Source organism: Cnephaeus nilssonii, assembly GCF_951640355.1.
Source record: "Cnephaeus nilssonii genome assembly, chromosome: 2".
Lineage (NCBI taxonomy): Eukaryota > Metazoa > Chordata > Mammalia > Chiroptera > Vespertilionidae > Cnephaeus > Cnephaeus nilssonii.
Genome location: NC_137073.1, coordinates 4337597 through 4361412, shown reverse-complemented (window position 1 = coordinate 4361412; position 23816 = coordinate 4337597). Strand labels below are relative to the sequence as shown.

At 43.1% G+C, this 23816-nt stretch overlaps 1 long non-coding RNA gene across 3 annotated transcripts; it reads right to left on the bottom strand.

Moving 5' to 3' along the window:
* Positions 1 to 481: 481 nt before the first annotated feature.
* Positions 482 to 23748, bottom strand: LOC307092308. 3 transcript variants are annotated; one of them, XR_013812848.1, is made up of 5 exons: positions 23105 to 23748; positions 6910 to 7011; positions 6116 to 6209; positions 3485 to 3609; positions 482 to 663 (listed from the first exon to the last, which is right to left on the bottom strand). It is a non-coding gene; the product is annotated as an uncharacterized lncRNA (long non-coding RNA). The 3 variants fall into 3 exon arrangements; XR_013812847.1 differs by having other exon boundaries at positions 6116 to 7011; XR_013812849.1 differs by lacking the exons at positions 482 to 663; positions 3485 to 3609 and adding an exon at positions 4687 to 5875 and having other exon boundaries at positions 6116 to 7011.
* Between the last annotated feature and the right edge of the window lie 68 nt (positions 23749 to 23816).

Genomic DNA, 23816 nt, shown 5'->3' with positions numbered 1-23816 from the left:
TGGTTTGAGTTTTGGAAATAACCCAATTACCCCTTAAACTTTGATACTTATTTTAATTAGATTATTTTGGGGGTATAAAATTGGTGAGTGTGTGTGTGTGTGTGTGTGTATGCATGGGAAATATGCTTTGTTCCAGGCATACTTCTCTTACCCATAACTCAACTTAAAAATAAATTTCATGGTCTTCCAGCTGTTCCATCTAACAGCTCCATCATTTCTGGATGTTTCTGTTCAAACACCCAGAATTCTCAGAAATAGGTTGTCCCCACCTTGAAGAATGCTGGTCTTACATATTTCTAGGAGAGAGAACATGAATTTCACCACGTCTTTAGATTTGCACATGCTGGACTCACAGGCACCCAGGTAAATCTATAAAGAAGGGACATATGGTCCTTTGGGGGACTCTTTATTACATGAGCATATTTACACCAACGTATACACACGCACAGGAATGCCCCTCTGCGTGTCCAGGTGTGCAGAGAGTGGCCTCAGAAGGCACAGGCCTCGGGTTGGAACTGAATCTCATGGCACCTCCTTGTTGTCATCAAGTCCACTGTTCTCTAGGTTAGCAAAGGTCAGGAAGACTTGTTCCAGTGTTATCTGACTGACAGAATAATCTTCTAAATTGAATTGCTCTTTCGCTTCCTCCAAAATACCAAACACCTGAAACGACAGAAAAGTGCCATCACCATTTGCTGTCCCTCCGGCCCCAACCCAAATGAGCCTCTCCTCCGCTTCCAACCGCTGGGAAGTTCATGTTGGGGAAAAGGCACAGCGGGGAGATGAGGACTTGGGAAGGACATCAACTGAGAACCTGAGAGGAAGCAGTTCTCTGTCCCCATTCGGTTGATGGACATGGACTGACAATGGGATTTAGGGAGCAGAAATTGAAGCAATTAAAATCTAGGGAGTCTGAAAGGTAACCTGCAGTCTCTTCTCCTATATCTCTACAGGTTTGAATGTTTTTATTACGTTAGGGGAGCTATTACTACAGGTTTAGAACAGAAATGAAATAATGCACTCAAAAGAAAGAAGCCTTAATGTTGGAATTTCTGCTAGTGTATATTTCTCTGCTTTTTTTAAAAACACCAAACTTTAACATTTCAAAGACATCCAAAAGAATTACTGATGGGTTACTGAAGCTTCTTTTCATGCCAACAGAGCGAGAATCAAGAATTCTGAAAGTTGAAGCAATGACCTCTTTGGATACATAGAAACAATCTATTAAAAGCATGTCATAAAATGCAGGCAAAGGAGGCATGTCACATAATAATTAGTGCCCAAACACCCTGCAGACTTGACTGTCCTGACAGGAGGGGAGAGAGAAATTCCTTCAAGAGTTCACAGCCCAGGCAAGGAAGCTGCTTCAGCCAAAAAAAGGTCCCGACATGGCCTGGTGGTTTCTGTGTTTGTTTTTTACTTTTCATATAGTGACAGCTTTACTGTGAACTTGACCTTACAAAGTTAGAATAGCAATTACACTTAAAATTAACTCATTAGAAAGTTTAAATATGACATTATCTGTAGTGGTACTTCTCTCTTTTCCGCGTCATCATGGAAAAGGTACTGGTCCGGTTGCTGAGGGGAGGAGCTGGGGATTAAGAAATTAAAGAAAGAAAGAGACCAAGAGACAGAAATAGATTCATGAAGCTGGGGCTGGGTGGGACGCCATCTTTCCTCTCTGATGGAGAGGCTGCAAGGACAATGCCCAGAGCCACGCAGCGCGTTTATTTAAAAGGCCTAGATTTACATATCTAGTCCCGCCCCTGCCGATACCTGGGCTGCTGTGAAGTCAGGACTGACTAACATGTCCAGCCTCATTGGGGAAGCATGTTCCCAGGGCGTGACTCGGCCTATGCCCTGAGTTCAGCTGAGGATAATTAAGGAAAATGCCCATGTGTCTTCCCAGGCGGCCCTCTACAATTATCCATATGCCCTATGTGAAATTCCAGGAGTTATTTATTGCTACCTATTTTTTTCCCTAGCTATATTCTTATTTTCTTACCCACCATTTGCAGGACTGGAAGCATCTGCCAGGCCAGGTAGATTGGCAGAGTGAGTATTTTTACTAGTTTCTATCACTCCACTTTCTGAATGTAAGACCTTAAGATAGTGTGGCTTTTCCTCCTCTGTGTAATGCAATGGTGGTTAAAACAAGTTGAAGCTGCATTCATTCACGCACCCATCGTGCACCTGCTCTGTGCCACAGTGAGTTCTCCGGTCTCTTGGCTGTCACCGGAGTTACGCATCTGGAGACACCCTTTTCTTTCTCACCTTTTGAGCTGGTCCCAGGGTGAGTCATTTCACCCAAGTGGTATTATCTCCCCGGGGCTCGGTTTAGGGGGCCCCTATGGTCGGTTGCCAGCACAGGCTGCGCATCTACTTTGTGTGGGCACTGGGCACGCAATTTATGATGTGATCCAACTGGCCCTCCCAAACGAAACCCTGCAGGGTGGGCCTCTCGTGCCCAACCCATCACCTACAGAGAGGGAAGCTCAGAAGGTTGGTGACCTGTCCCAGGCCACACAGCTGTTGAGACACCAAGCCAGGGTTTCTCATTTCAAGATCTGGGGCTTCCTTGTCCTCATCGCACCACATCTGTGACTCCTCGGCCCCTTCCAATCCTTGTAGGCAGCAGCTTTCCTTGTCACCACTCTGACCTTGGGGTCCTGGATTCCCAGCACAAAAGAGCAACCTGAACATCAGTCTGTGGTTAGCTGAATAATGACCCCCAACAGTGTCCATGCTCTAATCCCTGGAACCTGTGCATATGTGACCTTAGATAGCAAAATTACAGGTAGATTAAGCGAAGGATCTTGAGGTGGGAAGATTGTCTTGGATTATTTGGGTGACTTCAATGTAACCACAAGTCCTTCGAAGGAGGAGGCAGGAGAGTCAGGACCAGAGAGAGATGGAGGAAGGGGCCACAAGCCGAGGAGTGTGGGCGACCTTGAGAAGCTGGAAAAGGCAAGGACACAGATTCTCCCCTGGAGCCTCCAGAAGGGACTCAGACCTGTTAACACCTTGATTTCAGCTGCAGAATAAATCTGTGATGTTAAAAAAAAAAATTAGCCCTAGCCAGTTTGGCTCAATGGATAGAGCGTCAGCCTGTGGACTCCAAGGGTTCAATTCCGGTCAAGGGCACGTACCTTGGTTACAGGCTCCTCCCTGGTAAAGGTCCTGGTCAGGGCGTGTGCAGGAGGCAACCAATTGATGTGTTTCTCTCACATTGATGTTTCTCTCTGTCTTTCCCTCTCTCTTTCAATCTCCCTAAAAATCAATGGGAAAATATCCTCGGGTGAGGATTCACAAAACAAACAAAAAAAGAACAATTAAAGTTGAAGCTGGACTTAAACACTTGCTTCACTATATACAAGCAGTTATAATCTTGGGCAAGTTACATTTTTTCCCATTTAAAGAATGAGGATGTCACTTCTAAAACCTAAAAGTATAATCATGAGGACTTCAGATAAAACTTTCTCACCTTAAATGGCAACCCGTCATTGCTATTTTTGAAGTCATGATCAAATACAATAGCAGCTAGCACATGAATAGACTTTTCATATTGAATGTACTTCTCAAAATATGTTTCTGAAGAAAGGCCTCAAACTGTAGACAGAAAATTCTAAGTAAGTCATCATATAATGCAAAATGTCTAATGATTATTCCCATTATACCATGAATACCATAACCCTGTCATAACATTATACATTTTAGAACATTATTATTCAAACATTGATATCATAACCTGATGGATATTTTGGGTACACAGAAATTGTTGTATATTATAGAAGCTGTACACATAATGAATATTTAATCATTATAATAAGTAATTGTATATTAAGGTAAACTGGGAAGGGGGAGCAAATTTCAATGCTGTGTGGTTTTTTTTTTCAATTCTCTTTTGAAATACAGTGATTTTTAAAATTATTTTTTGATCCCTGGCTAGTGTTGCCCAGTGGGTTGGAGCGTCATCCTGTACACCAAAAGGCGGCAGGTTCAAATTGCAGGCAGGGCCACAAGCCAATTCTACAATTTCTAATGGGTGAGGAACAAGGTGGGAAGACCTCCGTCCAGGCCCTCAGATCACGATAAAGCTATAGTAATGAAGCTATCATCAGAGTGGCACAAGGATATACAAACAGACCATATAGGACATAGTAGCGGGCTCATATCTGGTAAATACACTCATGAATGAATATATGAACAACTGATTTATGATAAAAATGGTAACAGAGTAGAAGGAAGAGTGGTCTTTTCCATAAACAGTGAGAAGTCAAATGGGAATAAATAAAACCTTACACCATTAAAGAAAATCAATTCCAGGTGGACCATAAATATGCACATAAAACACAAAATAAAACAAAAAGCCCCACAAAAGATCATGGAGAAAAATATCTTCATAATTCTTGGGTAGGGAAAGATTTCTAAACAGAACACAAAGACAATAAATATAAAGAAAAAGATTGATATATTTGGCTTTATTAAATTAAGAACTGCTGTTCTTCAGAAAATACCACTAAGACTGAGAAGGCAAGGCACAGACTTGGAGAACTGATATGCAATTCCTATTTATAACCAACAAATAAATGCAGAAATAACTTCTATAAATCAATAAGAAAAAATAGCCAATCAACTATAAAAATGGACAAAATCTTTGAACAAATTTCTCACCAAAAAATGGCCAACAAAGTTATGAAAATGTGTTCAATGAAATTAATAATTAGAGAAATGCAAATGAAACTATAATTATTACACTGCACACTCATCAAAATGGCTTAAAGTTTGTAAGGTTATATCAATATTTTTATTTACTAAATTCAAAACATTAAAATGTTTTTCTATATTGATAGAAAAATGACCTTTACCAAAAATTTTAAGTGATTAATGCTGTCTTCTAATAAGATCCAATGAACTAGTTCCTTCATATTTACTTGATACAAAGGCAGGAGTTCTTTTCTAGTTTCAAACATATATTGGATTGAGCTAAGATAAACTCCCTTTGCTTCAAACTAATAGAAATGCTGGATACAACACAGCATAATTCATAGCTAATAAAAAATGAAAAAGAGGGAGGAAGAAAACGAGGGAGACAAGGAGGTTACAGAAATGAATAGGAGGGTTTAAGATTTTGTTTCTACTCTCCATTTTCTAAAATCCTACACTCTAAGAATAAGCAAATATTAGTTTTTACCAATGTGAAAATTTTTAAACAGCATCTCTAATTAAAATTCACATGTCATATAACTCACTCTTTAAAGGGTATAGTTTAGTGGTACTTAGTATATTTACAGATATATGCAACCATTGTCAGAGTCATTTTAGAACATTTTCATTAACTCAAAAAAATAGAAAAATAAAAACCTGTCCCTTCAGCTATCACTCCACTGCCATTTTCCTGGCCCTAAGCAAATACTATTTTACTTTCTGTTTAAAAAACTTTTTTACAGTATAAAAAATTTCTACAGAAATATCTTGGAAATGTCAGAAGAAAAGCAGCATGAGAGATCCCCTGGGCCTCTCTCCCTGAAACTTCTACAAATTACTCAACTATAACTCAACAAAGGATTCCCTGCTCAATATAAAAGCACGCTGACAGACCCGAGCACTGAAGCATCTAAAGGTGGGCAACGGGGAGTCAGCAGGAAGGCGAGAGGGGAGGAAAGCTCAGATAGCCAGGGATGCAGCCCTGCAGCCAGGAGCTGGCCGCCAGCCTGGCCTGGAGAGGGGAGGACGCCAATGGTGGCAGGCACTTCTGTCTGCTGGGAGAAATGGTCTCCGTGGGCTCTCCAGCAGGGCGAGCAGTGAGAGCTGTGGCTGAGCCTGCAGAGATGCCTGGCAGAACACAGCATAGGGGTTCTTCTGCGGCTGTTCACTGTCAAGAGGTGGTGTTTCAGACAAAGAAACAGAGCCACAGAACCCTACCACCCTGTGGACTCCCAAAACTTCCTTCCAGCTGCCCTTGGTGTTGGGTTGAGACGCACATTATCTGCAAACAGAGCTATTGCTATAGAATCACTGTTTCCCGCTTTGATTGATCCCCAGGTGGAGCCGGTAGGGGGGACCCCCAGGAGGCCCAGGGTCATCATTAAGGCGAGGGCAAAACAAACCTCACCCCCAAGCAGTGTGGCTGTACTGTCTGATGGAAGCCAAGGAGGGGAGCTCCGGGAGATCTCCGAGGTAAACATCTTCTCATTCAGCACCACCTACTGGAAAATAGTAGACAGACCTCTTCAAAGAAAGATGCTAGAGAAAGGTCAATAATAAAATAGATGTCTAGACAAAGGAGATTAGCAATTACCATGAATAACCACAGTAATGAGGAAGCTCAAAAAGAAAACAAAAAATCCCCAGAAAGCAAGCTGGAACACATGGAAATATGTGATATAAATGACAGAAAATTCAAGGTTGAAGTTCTGAAAATACGCAACAAGATGAAAGAAAATACAGACAGGCAACTCAATGCCCTCAGAAAACAAATTAGTGAACAAAACAAGTATTCTACCAAAGAGATTGAAACATTAAAAAAAGAACCAATTATAAATCTTGGAAATGAAGCATGCAATTAAGGAGATTTGGAGTGAACTACTGAGCATAGAAAACAAAGGCAACCAGATGGAGGAAAGGATTAGTGACATTGAAGATAGGGAAGATGATAGAGATCTGCATGTAAAGAGAAAGAAAGAAACACATTTAAGCTGCAAAGACAAAGGTAGATTCAAAGTAAAAGAGTAAAAAATGATTCTCCAGGCAAATATAATCCACAGAAAAACAGGTGTGGCCATAATTAAATTTGACAAAATAGATTTAAAGATAACAAGAGTCGCCGAAACCGGTTTGGCTCAGTGGATGGAGCGTCGGTCTGCGGACTGAAGGGTCCCAGGTTTGATTCCAGTCAAGGGCATGTACATTGGTTGTGGACGCATCCCCAGTGGGGGGTGTGCAGGAGGCAGCTGGTCGATGTTTCTCTCGCATCGATGTTTCTAGCTCTCTATCCCTCTCGCTTCCTCTCTGTAAAAAATCAATAAAATATATTTAAAAAAAGATAACAAGAGTCAAAGATGGGTACTTTATAATGATAAAGAGGACACTACATCAAGAAAATGCAACACTTCTTAATCTGTATGAACTCAACCAGGGAGCACCAAAAATATAAAGCAACTACTCACAGAACTAAAGGGAGAAGCAGCTCAGAACACAATCATAGATGGGGACCTTAATAGTCATTGACAGCTCCAGATAGATCATCAAAACATAAAATCAATAAAGAAATATTGGCCTTACCAGAAACACTAGAACAAATGGACATAATGGACATTTACAGAGCCTTTCATCCCAGAACATCAGATTATACATTCTTCTCCAGTGCTCATGGAACATTCTCAAGGATATACCAAATGTTGGGTCGAAAAACCAGCCTCAACAAATGCAAGAAGATTGAAATTATACCATGCATATTCTCTGACTATGATGCCTTGAAATTAGAAATCAACTGCAAAAAGGCAATAAAGAAGCATATATATATGTATATATATATATGTGTGTGTGTGTGTATATATATATATATATATCCTACCTAATAAAGGAGTAATATGCTAATTGACCATACCTTCGCTATGCCCACAGCCTATCAGGGTGCTATGCAAATTAACCCAGCAAAGATGGCAGCCCCCACGCGCTGCCCCACCCCCCATCACTGAGGGACCCAGGCGACAGCTGGCGTGGAAGCCGCCGCCGCTCAGATCGGGATCGTTGAGCAGGACCCGGAGGCCAGCGGTGCGGTGCGGTGGCGATCGCTGAGGGCAACCCGGGCGGCCTGCGGTGTGGGGCCGGGCAGCGGCAGCGCCCGCCCTGCGCCACGGGCTGCCGCAGCTCCCATTGTGATCGCTGAGAGGAAAACTGGTGCCGGCAGCCAGGTGAAGGAAGGTCTATTGCATGAATCTTCGTGCAATGGGCCACTAGTATACATATATATGTATGTGTATATATATATATATATATATATATATATATATATATATATGGAGAGAGAGAGAGAGAGAGAGAGATTAAACAACAAACTACCAAACTACTAAAAAGTGACTGGGTCAAAGAAGAAATAAAAAGTGAGATCAATATAAAAACTGAATCAGGAAGAATCAGAAAACCTAAATAGGCCAATAACAACTGATGAAATAGAAGCAGTAATCAAAATACTCCCAGTAAACAAAAGCCTGGGTCCAGATGGCTTCACAGGAGAGTTTTACCAAATATTCAAAGAAGTAACATCTATTCTCCTCGAACTATTCCAAAAATATCCAAGAGGAAGGAACACTTCCAAACTTTTTATGATGCCAGCATTATCCTAATTCCAAAACCAGATAGAGACACCACAAAGAAAGAGAATTACAGGCCAATATACCTAAAGAACATAGATGCTAATACCCTCAATAAAATATTAGCAAATTAGATCCAGAAATATATTATAAAAATCATACACCATGTCCAAGTCGGATTTATTCCAGGGATGAAAGGCTGGTGCAACAGTCACAAATCAATATACATGATACATCATGTAAACAAATTGAAGACAAAAATCACATGATCATATCAATAGACACAGAAAAAGCATTCAACAAAATCCAACACCCTTTTTAGATAAGTGGGAATTGAGGGATCATATCTCAACCAAATAAAGGCTATATATGACAAACCTGCAGCCAACATCATTGTCAATGGGCAAAAACTAAAACTGTTTCCCCTAAGAACAGGAACAGGACAGGAATGTTCACTTTCTCCACTCTTATTCAACATAGTACTGGAAGTCCTACCCACAGGGATCAGATAAGAAGAAGAAATGAAAAGCATTCAAATTGGAAAGGAGGAAGTAAAACTCATTATTCCCAAATGACATGATATTATACATTGAAAACCTTAAAGACTCCACCAGGAAACTACAAGATTTAATAAATGAATTTGGCAATGTAGCAGGATACAAAATTAACACCCAAATATCAATGGCACTTTTATACACCAATAATGAATTCTCAGAAAGAGAAACTAAACAAATAATCCCATTTACCATTGCAACAAAAAAGTTAAGATACTTAGGAATAAACTCAACCAAGGAGGTAAAAGACCTGTACTCCAAAAACTACAGGATGTTGAAAAAAGAGATAGAGGAAGATATAAACAGTGGGAAAATATATCATGTTCATGGATCGGTAGTATCAACATCATTATAATGTTCATACTACCCAAATGCAACCTACAGATTAAATACAATCCCTATTAAAATACCAACAGCATATTTCACATATCTAGAACAAATACTCCAAAAATTTATATGGAACCAAAAAAAAAAAAAAAAACCCAAGTAGCCACAGCAATCTTGAGAGAGAAGAACAAAGTTAGAGGGATCATAATACCCAATATCAAGTTATACTACAAAACCACCATAATCAAAACAGCCTCGGACTGGCACAAGAACAGGCATATAGATCAATGGAATATAATAGAGACCCCAGAAATCGACCCAAGCCATTATGCTTAAGTAATATTGACAAAGGAGGCAAGAATATACAACGGAGTAAAGACAGTCTCTTCAATAAATGTGTTGTGAAAATTGGACAGATACATGCAAAGAAATTAAAATAGATCCCAGCTTACACCATAAACAAAAATAAATTCAAAATGGATAAAAGACTTAAATGTAACTCATGAAACCATAAATATCCTCAAAGAAACCATATGCAGCAAAATCTCAGACATCTCTCCTAGCAATATGTTTACAGATTCATTTCCTAAGGCAAAGGAAACTAAGGAGAACATAAACAAATGGAACTACTTCAGAATAAAAAGCTTCTGCACAGCTAAAGAATCAATCAACAAAACGAAAATGGAGCCCACTGTATGAGAGAACATACTTGGCAATGATACATCTGATAAAGGGTTAATATCCAAAATATGTAAGGAATTCATACAACTTAACAAAAGGAAGACAAACAATCCAGTTAAAAAATGGGCAAAGAACCTAAATAGACACTCCTCCAAAGTGGACATACAAATGGCCAAGAGACATGAAAAAACTAGTGTCCTGGTGCACAGATTCGTGCACATTGAAAGAAAATTAATTAGTCCCTCTGTTGCAGGGACTAATGCAGGCGGTCCCGGGTGGTGGCTGGCAGGGCTGGACTGGGTGAGATGGTCCGGACAGGCCCTGGAGCCAACCTCCTGCGGTCCCTCCCCATCTGGCCGCACCTGGGCTGGCACTGTGGCTCAAAGGGTATCTGCTGAGTGAGCAGGGTCCCTCCGGCAGGTAGGGTTCCTCAGTCTGGCCTATGGGGATCAGGCTGAAACCGGCTCTCTGACATCCCCCGAGGGGTCCCGGAGTGCAGTGCGAGAGGAATCGTGAGGAATCAGGTTCCCTCCTCTCTGGTTCCAGGGTGTGTCACCCAAGAACCGCCACTGCCAAGTGACCACAGCTTGGCAGCTCCCACATTGAGCGTCTACCTCCTGGTGGTCAGTCCACATCATAGCTACTGGCCAGTTGGACAGTCGCTTAGCCTTTTATGTATATAGATGCTCAAAGTCACTGATCATCACAGAGATGCAAATTAAAACAATGAGGTATCACCTCACACCTGTTAGAATGACTATCATCAACAAATCAACAAATGACAAGTTCTGGCAAGGATATGAAGAAAAGAAAATCCTAGTACACAGCTGGTGGGAATGCAGACTGGTGCAGCCTTTATGGAAAACAGTATGGAATTTCCTCAAAAAATTAAATATGGAACTGCCATTTGACCCAGTGGTCCCACTTCTAGGAATATATCCTAAGAAACTTGAAGCACCAATCAGAAAGAATGTATGTTCCCCTGTGTTCATAACAGTGCTTTTTACAATAACTAAGACCTGGAAACAGCCCAAGTGCCCATCAGTAGATGAGTGGATAAAAAGCTGTGGTATACTTACACCATGGAATACTCTGCATCTGTAAAAAAATAGAGGAGCAGCTTGGAGGGACCTGGAGAGTATTATGCTAAGTGAAATAAGTCAGTGTGGATTAAAAAAAAAAAAAAAAGGCCACATGCTAACCTGACAAGATCAGGGAAGGCCTGCATGGCGGTCTTGCAAACTTAAAGACTTAAAGTAACCACAAAGGATGGTCTGAAATTAAAACTTTAACTAAAAGCAGTTATGGTGGATAGTCATGTCCTAGGCCTGTATTTTCCCTGATGAGGTCAATTTTTACCTTAACTGAGCCTATTGTCCTTTTGCATCTAAGATAACATACCTGTGAAATGTAACCCCCTTAACCCCGAACTCCTGGGGCACAACCAAATGCCCTGGGTGCCAGGACCGGAGACCATAAATTCCTTCATTGCTATTGTTAACATGTTAATTGTTGACTATAAACTATCCTGCACACACCTAAGTATGTGTCTATCATTTTACTTTTTATCCAGTCCCAGAGGTTTCCCTGCTTTCCTTTCTCCCACCTCCCTAATCTATCACCAATTGGTTTCATGTAATCCACCTACATCTCCTCCTTTGATTGCAATGTATAAAAATAGATGAAAAACTGCCATTCTCTGGAGCATTATCCCAATCTGTTGCGATTCTGCTTCCTGACAATTTTTGACAGTTTGACTCAAATAAACTCACAAAAATTCTTTACAGGTTTGAATCTTTTTATGTTAACACCAGTCAGAGAAAGACGAGTATCATATGATCTCACTCTTGGAATCTAATGAACAAAACAAACCGATGAACAAAATAGCTCCAGAGACATAGAAGCATGGAACAGACTGGGGAACCTCAGAGGGAAGGTGGGGGAAGGTGGGTGTGTGGGAAGAGATCGAAGAACTTGTATGCATTTATGCATAACCCATTGATACAGACAATAGGGTGGTGAAGGCCTTGGGGTGGGGGTAGGGGTGGGATAGAATGAGTCAATGGGGGATGAAAAGGGACATGTGTATTACTTTCAACAACAAAGATTTAGTTTTTAAAAAAGATATTTAGAAAGGAATGAGAATGACATATCAAATCTTCTGGGATGCAGCAAGAGCAGTAATATGAGGGAAGTTTATAACATTACAGGCCTATCTCAAGAAACAAAAGAAATCACAAGTAAACAACCTAACATCACATCTGAAAATACTAGAAAAAGAAGAATAAAAGCAACTGAAAGTCAGCAGAAGAAAGAAAATAATAAAAATTAGAGTATAATTGAATGAAATAGAGAACAAAAAGATGATACAAAAAATTGATACAACAAAGAGCTGGTTCTTTGAAAAGATTAATAAAATTGACAAATCCCTCTTTAGACTCACTAAGAAAAAAAGAGAAAAGACCCCTATAAACAAAATCAGAAATGAAAGAGAAGAAGTCACCACAAACATCACAGATACATAAAGGATGTTACTAGAATATAATGAAAGACGATATGCCACCAAATTCAATAACCTAGAAGAAATGGATAAGTTCCTAGAAATATATAACCTTCCTAGACTAAATCATGAAGAATTGGGAAATCTAAATAGACTGATCAGCAGTGAGGAAATTGAAACAAACATCAAAAACCTCCCCAAAAGCAAAAGTCTAGGAGCAGGTGGCTTCACAAGTGAATTCTACCAAACATTCAAAGATTTCATATCTATCCTTCTTGAACTCGTCCAAAAAACTGAAGAAGAGGCAATACTTCCCAATAGATTTTATGAGGCCAACACAACCCTGATACCAAAACCTGGCAAAGATAACAAAAAAATATAAAACTATAGACCAATATCTCTGGTGAATACAGATGCAAAAATCCTAAACAAAATACTAGCAAATCAACTACAACAGTGCATCCAAAAAATAATACATCACGATCAAGTGAGGTTCATTCCAGGGGCACAAGGATGGTTCAACATTGCAAATCAATCAATGTAATACACCACATCAACAAAAGGAAGGATAGCAATCACATGACCTTATCAATAGATGCAGAAAAAGCATTTGATAAGATACAACATCCATTTATTATTAAAACACTCAACAAGATAGAAATAGAAAGTACCTAATACATAATAAAAACAATCTTATATAATAAAGAGGTAATATGCAAATTGACCCTCATGCCCTCACACAAGATGGCTGCCCCCATGTGGTCAAAGATGGCCAGCAGGGGAGGATAGTTGTGGGCAACCAGGCCAGCAGGGGAGGGCAGTTAGGGGAGACCAGGACTGCAGGGGAGGACATTTGGGGGGGACCAGGCCTGTAGGGGAGGGCAGTTAGGGCAACCAGGTCAGCAGGGGAGGGCAGTTGGGGGTTACCAGGTCAGCAGGGGAGGGCAGTTGGGGGTTACCAGGCCAGCAGGGGAGGGCAGTTGGGGGCAATCGGGCTGGCAAGGGAGTGATTAGGGGGTGATCAAGCTGGCAGGCAGGCAAGCGGTTGGGAGCCAGCAGTCCTGGATTGTGAGAGGGATGTCCGACTGCTCCCAATGGGTCCCAGATTGGAGTGGGTTCAGGCTGGGCTGAGGGACACCCCCCCACCCCCAGTGCACAAATTTCATGCACTAGGCGTCTAGTCTATATTATAAAAACCCAGTGGCCCTAATACTGTAACGACCAAAGACCAGTGTAGGTGGGCAGAGCTGAGCGATTTTGCACGCTGGGCTTCTATATAATAAAAGCCTAATATGCTGAGTGTCCAGTCGTCCAGTTGGCTGTTCAACCAATCAAGGCGTATTATGCTAATGATATGCTAAGGTTGCTGAACAGCTTGCTATGATGTGCACTGACCACCAGTGGGTAGATGCTTCAACCGGTAGGTTAGCTTGCTGCTGGGGTCCAGCCAATCAGGACTAAACAAGACGGGCCAGACACACCCTGGAGCCCTCCCACAGTCCCTCCCTGGCTGGCCAACCTCCCACATCCCTCCCCGACCCCGATCGTGCATCGGTGGGGTCCCTCAGCCTGGCCCGTACCCTCTCACAATCTGGGACCCCTCGGGGGATGTCAGAGAGCCGGTTTAAGCCCGATGGTGGAACAACCAGTCACTATGACATGCACTGACCACCAGGGAGCAGATGCTCAATGCAGGAGCTGCCCCTGGTGGTCAGTGCACTCCCACAGGGGGAGCGCTGCTCAGCCAGAACCCAGGCTCATGGTTGGCAAGTGCAGAAGTGGTGGTGGGAGCCTCTCCCACCTCTGCAGCAGTGCTAAGTATGTCCAACTGACAGCTTAAGCCCATTCCCCAGGGGGCATGCCTAAGCCGTCAGTCGGACATCCCCCGAGGGCTCCCAGACTGCGAGGGGGCACAGGCTGGCTGAGGGGACCCCCCCCCAGTGCATGAATTTTGTGCACCTGGCCTCTAGTATATGATAAACCCTCAGCTAATATCATATTCAATGGTGAAAAACTGAACACTTTCCCTCTAAGATGAGGAACAAGACAAGGATGCCCACCCTCACCTCTCTTATTCAACATAGTGCTGTAAGTGCTAGCCAGAGCAATGAGGCAAGAGAAAGAAATAAAAACTATTCAAATTGGGAAGGGAGAAGTAAAAGTCACTTTTTGCAGACAATATGATTCTGTACCTAGAAAATTCTAAAGACTCCACCAAACAACAAACAAATACAGTAAAGTTGCAGGATACAAAATCATTGTACAAAAATTCACTGTCTTCCTGTATACTAACAGCGAAACTTCAGAAAAAGAAATGAAAAAAAATTTCTTTTGTAATTGCAACCAAAAGAATAAAATACCTTGGCATTAACTTAACAAAGAATGTGAAAGACCTATATACTGAAAATTACAAAGCATTATTAAAAGAGATTGAAAAAGACAGTGAAATGGAAAGATATCCCATGTTCGTAGATTGGAAGAATTAATAGTTAAAATGGTAATTTACCCAAAGTAATGTACAGATTTAATTCAATCCCATCAAAATCCCAATGTCATTCTTTAAAGAAATAGAACAAAAAATATCATCAGATTTGTATAGAACCACAAAAGAGCAAGAATAACCAAAGCAATCCTGAGTAAAATGAATGAAGCCGGAGGTATCACACTGCCTGACCTCAAATTATACTACAGAACTATAATAATCAAAACAGGTTGTATTGGCAGAAAAACAGACACACAGACCAATGGAACATAATTGAGAGCCCAGCTATAAAAACACATGTATATGGACAGATTATTTTCAACAAAGGAGCCAAAACACACAATGGAGTAAAGATAGTCTCTTCAATAAATGGAAAATTGGAAAGCCACATGCAAAAGAATGAAACTGGACTGACTACAGTTTGTCCCCGTGTATAAAAATTAACTCAAAATGAATCAAAAACCTAAATATAATATCTGAAACAATAAATTACATAGAAGAAAACATAGATACCAAACTTATGGTAGAAAACATTTTATGAACTTGACTCCAAAGTCAAGAGAAGTAAAGGCAGAAATAAATAAATAAACTGAAAAGCTTCTACACAGCAAAAGAAACCAACAACAAAACAAAGAGGCAGTCAACCAGATGGGAGATGATATTTGCAAACAATAGCTCGACAAAGGTTTAAATATCCAAAATATATAAAGAACTCCTATAACTCAACACCAAACAAATAAACAAATACCCCAATCAAAAAGTGGGCAGAGGACCTGAGCAGACACCTCTCCCAAGAATACGTACAAACAGCCAAAAGATGTTCAACCTCACTGGCAATTAGGGAAATGCAAATCAAAATACAATAAGATACCACCGAGACCTGCTGGAACAGCTATTATCAACAAGACAAGTAATAACAAGTGTTGGAGAGGTTGTGGAGAATAGGGAACCCTCATTTACTGCTGGTGGGATGTAGACTGGTATAGCCACTATAGAAAACACTCTGCTGATTCATCAAAAAATTAAGAATTGAGCTACTGTACAGCAATCCTTCTTCTTGATATATACCTGAAAACATGTACTTGCAAAGATATATGCACCCCTACGTTCATTGCAGCATTATTCATGGCCAAGAAAATGGAGACAACCAAGGTGTCCTTCTATAGAGGATTGGATAAAGATGTGGATACACAATGGAATATTACTCAGTCATAAGAAAAGACAAGCCCTGGCTGCTTTTGCTCAGTAGTTAGAGCATCAGCCCGCAGACTAAAGGGTCACAGGTTTGAGTCCCAGTCCAGGGCACATACCTCGGTTGCAGGTTCCCCAACCCTGGTAGGGGCACGTGCAGGAGACCACCAATTGATGTGTCTCTCTCACATCTTTAACTTTTTTCAACAATGTTTTGCAGTTTTCAGAAAATAAATTTTACACTAACTGTTAATTTACTCCTAAGTATTTTAGTCTTTTTGATGCTATAGTAAATGGAATTGGTTTTTTAAAAATCTCATTTATGAATTGCTCATAGCAAGTGTATACACTTACTTATGGTATATTGCTCTTGCATCCTCCTCCATCCTTGGTGAACTTGTTTATTAGTTATAATAGTTTTGTACTGAATTCCTTAGGATTTTCTACCTACAATATTATGTCATCTGCAAATAAGATAGTTTTATTACTTCTTTCCAGTTGCATACCATTTATTTCTTTTTCTTGCCTAAATGCTCTGGCTAGAGTCTCCAGTACAATGTTGAATAGAAGTGGTGAGAGCAAACGTTCTGGTCTTGTTTCTGATCTTAGACCAGAACCATGCAGTTTTTCAACATCAATTATGATGTCAGCTGTGGTTTTGGTATAGGCGACCTGTGTGAGGTTGAGGCAGTTCCCTCTGTTCCTCGCTTACTGAATAAAATGGTTGAAATGTGAAGGATTGACACTGTCAACAACTGGCACAAATGTGGAACAACTGAGACTCTAGTCACCTGTTAAGAGGAATATAAAGTGATGCAACCACTTTTGAGAGCTGGTATTATTCACTAATGTTGAACACATGTATGTTCTAATTCATCAGTTTTACTTCAGGACTAGAGGTCCAGTGCATGAAATTTGTGCACAGGTAGGGTCCCTGGGCCTGGCTGGTGATCAGGACCAATCAGGTTCCCTAACTCCCCGCCTCCCCGCCTCCTCCTTCCCTTGCTCCCTCAGCACCCCACTGCCGCTGCTGATCACCCGCCATATTCCGTGCCTCCCCCTGGTGGTCAGCACACGTCATAGCAAGTGATTGAACTTCTGGTCTCCCAGTTGAACTCCTGAGGGGACAATTTGCATATTAGCCTTTTATTATATAGGATACGCCATCAAGTCCCCTCCCAATGGAAATGTACACTGCATGGCCAGATTATTATGATCTCTGAATGCATAATAATCTGGCCACTCAGTGTGTGTGTGTGTGTGTGTGTGTGTATATATATATATATATACACACACACACACACTAGTGGCCTGGGGCATGAAATTTGTGCATGGGGGGGGGGGGGGGCGTGTTCCTCAGCCCAGCCTGCACCCTCTACAATCTGGGACCCCTCAAAGGATGTCCTACTGCCAGTTTACAGGGATTGGGCCTAAACCGGCAGTTAGACATCCCTCTCACAATCCGGGACTGCTGGCTTCAGCTGCTCACCTGCCTGCCTGCCTGATTGCCCCTAACCACTGTGCCTGCCTGCCTGCTTGCCCCCAAATGCCCCCTGCCAGCCTGATCACCCCCAACTGCCCCCCTTGCTGGCCTGCTCACTCCAAACTGCCCCCTCTCTGTCCTGATTACCTCCAACTGATCCCCACTGATGACCTGCTCACCCCCAACTGGCCTCCCTGCTGGTCTGCTTACCCCCAATGGCCCCTGCCATCCCATCCTGGCCTGATTACTTCCCCCACCCCCACCCCCAGCAACCCAAGGTCCCAGCTCCTCCTTTTTTTCTTTTTCTTTTTCTTTTTTTTTTTCCAGCGCCTCCTTGAGCAGAGGCCAGGGCCAGCTGGAAGCAAGTATCTAGGATTTATTTATCTTCTATAATTGAAACTTTGTAGCCTTGAGCGGAGGCCAGGGCCAGCCAATCATGCAGGAAGCTTGGCTTCCTCCATCACCGGGGGCAACCCAAGCCTCCTGTTCTCTCCAGCTCTGTGTCCGCTGCCATCTTGGTTGGGTTAATTTGCATACTCACTCCTGATTGGCTTGTGGGTGTAGCGGAGTGATGGTTATTTTGCATGTTTTCTTTTATGTGTGTGTGTGTGTGTGTGTGTGTGTGTGTGTGTGAGTATATATATATATATATATATATATATATATATACACACACACACACACACTAGAGGCCCGGTGCACGAAATTCGTGCACGGGGGCGGGGGGCAGTGTCCCTCAGCCCAGCTTGCACCTTCTCCAATCTGGGACCCCTCAAGGGATGTCCAACTGCCCGTTTAGGCCCGATCCCACTGGCAGTCGGACATCCCTCTCACAATCCAGGACTGCTGGCTCCCAACTGCTCACCTGCCTGCCTTCCTGATTTCCCCTAACCGCTTCTGCCTGCCAGCCTGATCACCCCTAACCACTCCCATGCCAGCCTGATTGATGTCTAACTGCTCCCCTGCCAGCCTGTTTGCCCCCAACTTCCCTCCTCTACTGGCCTGGTCACCCCTAACTGCCCTCCTCTGCAGGGTTGATCGCCTTCAACTGCCCTCCCTTGCAGGCCTGGTCTCTCTCAACTGCCTTCCATTGTAGGCCTGGTCCCTCCCCTGCTGGCAATCTTGTGGTGGCCATCTTGTGTCCACATGGGGGCAGGATCTTTGACCACATGGGGGCAGCTATCTTGATCTTGTGTGTTGGAGTGATGGTCAGTCTGCATATTACTCTTTTATTACATAGGATAGAGGCCTGGTGTACGGGTGGGGACCAGCTGGTTTGCCCTGAAGGGTGTCCTGGATCAGGGTTGGGTTCCCTTGGGGTGTGGAGAGGCCCAGGCGAGGGGCCTGTGGTGGTTTGCAGGCCAGCCACGCCCCTGACAACCCAAGCAGAGGCCTTGGTATCTGGAATTTATTTATCTTCTACAATTGAAACTTTGTAGCCTGGAGTGGAGCCAAGCCTCCTGCTCGCTCCCATGGCCGGCAGCCATTTCTCTTGGGATTGATGTATCTTCTATAATTGAAACTTTGTAGCCTTAAGTGGAGGCTTGGGCCTGCCAGAGTGTGTGGAAAGCTTGGCTTCCTCTGTTACCAGGGAAACCCAAGCCTCCCTTCTGGTAGCCATCTTGGTTGAGGTTAATTTGCATACTCGCCCTGATTGGCTGGTGGGCGTGGCTTTATGTAGCGGAGTGATGGTTAATTTGCATATTACTTCTTTATTAGAGGGGATTATATATATATATATATATATATATATATATATATATATATATATATTAGAGGCCCAGTGCATGAACTAGTGCATGGGTGGGGTCCAGGGGGAGGCGACATGGGTGGTTGGCTGGTCTGCCTGCTGGTCGAACTCCTGGTCAAGGGGACAATTTGCATATTAGCCTTTTATTATATAGGATATACACTGAGTGGCCAGATTATTATGTGTTCAGAGATCATAATAATCTGGCCACTCAGTGTATGTTCCTGTGCACTAAATGGCACATATAAGAAGATCCAGACTGCATTACACATAACAGACAAAATGAAAACAAATGGCAGTGTGCTGGCCCACCCAGTGTGCTGTCTTTCTGTCTATCTCCTTTGCGCTCTCGCTCTGTCTCTGCCCTGCCACCTGCCCCCGCTGGTGTCTGTGCAGCACCGTCTTTCCAGGACATGGGGTCAGTAAGCACAGAGTGCGTCTCCTCTTTGCAGAGTATCATCTATCCCAGAGCCTTGGTTGCACCTGAATGGAACCATCCCACAGCCCATCACACTATAAGGCTTCTGAGTAGGAAGGATTTATCTCTCTCCCACTGGCAGAAGGGTCTCACAGTTGATACAAAACAAGTAGCACAAGTATGGATTGAAGGTTAAAAAAACTTTCACAAAATATATAAGGAGCTCATACAACTTAACAGAAGGAAGACAAACAATCCAATCAAAAAATGGGCAAAGGACCTAAATAGACACTTTTTCAAAGTGGAATACAGATGGCCAAGAGACATATGGAAAAATCCTCAAAGTCAGTGATTATCAGAGAGAAGCAAATTAAAACGACAATGAGGTGTCACCTCACACCTGTCAGAATGGCTACCACTAACAAATCAACAAATGACCAGTGCTGGTGAGGATGTGGAGAAAAGCGAACCCTAGTACACTGCTGGTGGGATTGCAGACTGGTGCAGCCATTATGGAAAACAGTGTGGGGGTCCCTCAAAAAATTAAATATGGAACTGCCATTTGACCCAGTGATCCCACTTCTAGGAATACCAACTAAAAAGAATGTATGCACCCCTATGTTGATAGCAGCACAATCTACAATAGCTAAGATCTGGAAACAGCCCAAGTGCCCATCAGTAGATGAGTGGATAAAAAAAGCTGTGGTACATTTATACCATGGAATACTATGCAGCAGTAAAAAAGAAGGATCTCTTACCCTTTGAGACAGCATGGAGGAACCTGGAGAGTATCATGCTAAGTGAAATAAGCCCGACAGAGAAAGACAAGTATCACAGGATCTCACTCATACGTGGAATCTAATTAATAAAGTAAACTGATGAACAAAATAGATCCAGAGACATGGAAACATGGAAGAGACTGAAGAATCTCAGAGGGAAGGTGGGAGGTAGGGGGAGATTAACCGAAGAATTGTAAGCATATATGCATAAATCATGGACACAGACTGTGTGGTGAAGGCCTGGTTGGGGATGGGGTGGAGTAGAGGGGATTTTTAAATCAATGGGATATTAAAAATACTGTAATACTTTCAACAATAAAGATAAAAATTTAAAAACTTTCAAAGGAAGAAAATAGAGAGTCCGCCGAAACCGGTTTGGCTCAGTGGATAGAGCGTCGGCCTGCAGACTGAAAGGTCCCAGGTTTGATTCCGGTCAAGGGCATGTACCTTGGTTGCGGGCACATCCCCAGTGGGGGGTGTGCAGGAGGCAGCTGATCGATGTTTCTAACTCTCTCTCCCTCTCCCTTCCTCTCTGTAAAAAATCAATAAAATATATATTTTTTAAAAAAGAAAGAAAATAGAGAGTCTTCCTGGTTCCACCTAAGCTCCTCCTTCCCGCCTGCAGCCTGGAAACTCCCTCATTGCAATAAGTGTGCACAATGCAAAGTGCTCTGAGGACCAGAGCTGGGAGCATTACGCCTGCCTCTGCAGAAAAATCACATGGCACACCTCTGTAGAGACAGAGTGGTGACGGCAATGCTGGTGTTACCAGACTGGAAATTTAAACTATGATTACTATGCTAAGCTCTAATGGGAAAAGTAGGCAACATACAAACACAGAAGGGCAGTGTAAGCAGAGAGCTAGAAATCCCAAAGAAAAAATGAAAAAGAAACCATAGTGATTAAAAATTATATAACAGAAATGAAGAATGCCTTTCATGGGCTTATTAATAGCTGAGAGAGAAATCTCTGAGCTTGAGGATATATCAATAGAATCCTTAAAAACCAAAAAAAGCAAAGAGAACAAAGGTTGAAGTAAAAACCAAACAGACTATTCAACTACTATAGCACAACAACAAAAGGTATAACATGTGTAATGGAAGTACCGAAAAGAGAGAAATAAAGAAAGAAAGAAGAAAATATGCAAAGCAATAAGACTGAGGATTTCCCCAAATTAAAAGAAATAAAGAAATATTCCATGTTCATGGACAGGAATCTGCAGATTCAATTCTTCTCCATTTGATCTTTAGATTCAATGCAATCCCTGGCAAGTTATTTGGAGGCAAAAGAGCCGGAATAGTAAAAACAACATGGAAGGAGAAGAACAAAGTTGGAGGAAAGTCACTACCCTGCAGCAGGACTTAACGCGGTACCAAATCAAGACAGTGTGGAATCAGGAAAAGTTAGACAAAAAGATAAATGGGACAGAACAAAACCCACATAACTATCGTCTGACAAAGAAGAAAGACAATACAATGGAGCAAAGATGGTCTTCTCAGCAAGTAGTGCTGGAACAACTGGACATCCACAGGCAAAAGAATGAACTGGACACAGAACGTGCACTCTCCACAAAATCCCATCGCAGTGATCACAGACCTGAACGCGGACTGAAACTGGAAGCCATCCCAGCAGAAAATGTTAGATAGACGTTGGCACGGCAATGGCCTCAGATACACCAATGAGCTAGACCTCATTAAAATTAAAACCTCCGCTCTGCAAAAGACAATGGTAAGAGACTGAGAAGACAAATCATAGACCAGGAGAAAGGAATTGTAAAACACATCTGATAAAGGACTGTTACCCAAAATATACAAACAACTCTTAAAACTCAGCAGTAAGAAAACAAACAACCCAATTAAAAATGGCAAAAGCTTGAACAGATCTCACCAAAGAAGATGTATAGATGGCAAATAAGCATACGAAAAGTTGCTCTACATCAGCTGTCATCAGGGAAATGCAAATGAAAGCAACGAGACACTTTACACACCCACTGGGATGGCCGAAACCCAGGGCGCTGACCCCGCGTGCTGCCGAGAGGCGCCGCTGAAGAGCTCGGTGCCCGGCGCACCGTCTCCTCGGGGGTCTGGCCAGCAGGGGGCGGCCAGGCTAAGGCGCAGGTGGCGCTGAAGCTTGGAGTTCCAGCCCAACTCTGTCTGGCAGGACACGTTGCCAAGGATTAGAGGACGACGTACCTCCCCCCCCCACCCCCCACCCCGCCTGGAAACGCCTCCTGCTTCCCCCTCTGCCAGCGCAGGGGGTGGTTTGGAGCAGAGTTCTGGAGGACCTTCAGGGGAAGAGCGCAGCGCCTCTGCTCGCTCGCTGGGGCCCGGACAAAGCCCCCCTCCACCGCCCGGAGCCCAGAGGGCAGGGAGGCCCGGGACACCTGCCGCCGCAGCGCGCAGCCCAGAGAGCCGATGGCAGCAACTGCGCGGGCAGTCCCTGGTGCAGAGCCAATAACCCGTCCCTGTTGCCATCGCTGCTTTCGTTATTAACTTATATTTAGCCTTGGCTCATTCCCCTCCTTCATAACCCTTATCTAACCGCTCCTGGACAGAACAATTTCTCTCCTCTTCGATTGTCAAATCATTTCCTTTCCCATCGCTGACTTCGCGGGCGGTACTCACCGTCCTGAATCCGGGTTAGCGTTCTGTGTCGCTGCTGCTCTATTTCCTCCTCTCAAGTGTCAGGTGTTCAAAGAAAAGACCGAAGTCTAAGTCAGGGCGTGCATTTTGGCTCTTTACGTGACGGAGGCCCTGGGACTTCCCCTCTTTCAGAGGAGCCGGTGGCTGAGTTAGTCACCCTTAGTCAACAGAGCCAAATACCAACAGGACAACCATTGAAATTTCTTTTGAGAGCCACATTTTTTAAACTTAAACTATATAGGTAGGTACATTGTTATTAACTTACTTAGGGTCCTCCTAAGCTGGCCTTTGCTAAAAACTCAAGGGGCCAAAGAGCCGCATGTGGCTCGCCAGCCCCAGTTTGCCAACCACTGTCCTAAGAGAAAAGTGTGCCCTAAAGGGATGGACAGCCGGCAGCACTGAGGATGGGAATGGGAGTAGAAGGCAGGTTGGGGAAGGACTCCAGATGGGCGAGAATTACAACAAAAATGTTTTCAATAACTACCACCTTCCGTCTAAGACCTCCCAGCAGCCTGGCTGGGTGGCTCGGGTGGCTAGAGCGTCTTCCTGGTCCCCCACGGGTGAGAGCCATCCCGTCAGGGCTACAAGTCAACCAGGGGGCGCACAAGTGGAGCAACAGGTCTCTCTCTCTCTCTCTCTCTCTCTCTCTCTCTCTCTCTCTCTCTCTCTCTCTCCAATAGCAACAACACCTCCC